General features: G+C 41.7%; 1 long non-coding RNA gene across 1 annotated transcript; it reads right to left on the bottom strand.

Annotated features, from left to right (window-relative positions):
* Nucleotides 1-307: 307 nt before the first annotated feature.
* On the bottom strand, nt 308-960 carry LOC130154500 (uncharacterized). Its single transcript, XR_008823767.1, has 3 exons — nt 772-960; nt 550-601; nt 308-450 (listed from the first exon to the last, which is right to left on the bottom strand). It is a non-coding gene; the product is annotated as an uncharacterized LOC130154500 (long non-coding RNA).
* Between the last annotated feature and the right edge of the window lie 744 nt (nt 961-1,704).

The following is a 1,704-nucleotide window of genomic DNA, read 5'->3' as shown; positions in this document are numbered from 1 at the left end:
GACAAAGAAACTTGACGGTTTAAGAAGCTTTGAAAGACAGGTGGTTGTTTGCTTTTTCTCTTAACCTGGAAAGAAAAGTGCAGCAATGACTCTCAAGCTAATATCTGGGGTTGGGGGTGGGAGGGTGGGGCAAGGGTGGGAGGGACAAAGAACAAAAATCTTGCTAATTCCATCTAATCCATACTTGATCTATTCACCTAAGAAAATTCCTTCACACTTATTGCTCTGAAAATGTACCAGCTTGCATATCAGCGATAGGAACTGATTGTGAATCTTGCACCTTTCACAGAATTGATGTTACCTTACTGTTCTGCTTCAGGTATTCATGGTATGTGATAGGAATGCAGCGGAGAACCAAAGTCCGATTTAGTCTGTTTATCCTGCATTAATCTGAAGCTTCCAGAGAGACAATCCTGACTTTGTGGTGCTCTGAATTCAGCAACAGTACTCCTGTTTCCCAGAGAAAAAAAATGAGGGGGAAATTAGCTACAAGTCTATGCATCCAACAAATGGTGCCACAGGAATTAGGTTAAATTTCACATAACTTACTTTTAACTAGCTCATTTCCTGAGAAGAATCTCCTTTGTCTGGTTCTGCCCATCTGTGTGGTAAAAAGAAACACATTCATATTAATGCTAAAGTGAATTATTTTATTTTTTCCAACTCTATTGTTAAGCAAGTAAAATTTATTATATCCAGTTGGAGAACTAAAACAGGATGAAAGAAGCACTGCTGCTCTGTCATATGTGTCTGCAGAGAAGATTTAGCAACCTGATAGGTACACTGGGATGCTCATGGGGGACTGCACCTGGAGTCCACACACACTGTCCACTGCACACCTCCATTCTGTGGAAATTCCTCCTTAATCCCAATGCCACAAGACTGAAGGAGATGGAAATGTGACTAGATGTCAACCACAGTGAGTTGTCTTCATGGATGACTATGGTGAACCAGTCAGCGCTAGTTACTGCTGGGAACTGGTTTGTGTGATATTTGCAAACTCACAAGTTTGCAGCTAAAGCAGATCAGAAAAAAAATGTGCTTTATTTCAGTCACGCTGGGAGAAGGCTCTCATCCAAGCCAAATTTTGCTGTGACCAGCTGATGTGTGTACACAGCTTGTCCCTGCCTGTGGTGTTTGTAAAGCCATGCTATGCATTGATGTGATCACAAAATATTTGAGCTCATGATCTCCTGTGTTGTAACTGTGGTGAGGATAAGCCTAAAGGAAGCGTTTGCCCTTCACACAAGGACAGTGTAGCTACCACACAAGTTGGAGCATCAATATTGGTGGGGTAACTCTTCTGTCCAAAGGAATTGACCCCCTGCTGAACTTTTGGCTGTGGGAAGGGAAAAGTATTTGACCTTAAATGACTTGCACAAAGACCAAGAGGGAGACTGTCAGGCTAGGTCTTACAAGCAGCCTGGCTCCTGATCCTCTGCTTAAGTTACTGGAGTATATGTCTCTCTCCATTCATGATGAATGAATTCTCAGACTGTGCTACATTTCCTCCCTTGAATAACAGTCTTTAATGAAAAGGAAAATGAGAAAACAAGGTAATGACAGATAGGACAGAGAAAACATTGGAAAGTGAAGAAAGAAATGTCTGGGAGTAATAGCAATGCTGATATTCCCATGTTAATGATTCAAGAGCTTTCTGACTGCTGTAGAAGCAAAACTTACAGCTGCTGGAGCAGCCTATAG

Source organism: Falco biarmicus, chromosome 8 (genome assembly GCF_023638135.1).
Source record: "Falco biarmicus isolate bFalBia1 chromosome 8, bFalBia1.pri, whole genome shotgun sequence".
NCBI classification, from domain to species: Eukaryota; Metazoa; Chordata; class Aves; order Falconiformes; family Falconidae; genus Falco; species Falco biarmicus.
The sequence above is the reverse complement of the archived record's forward strand: the minus strand, read 5'-3'. Positions and strand labels throughout refer to the sequence as shown.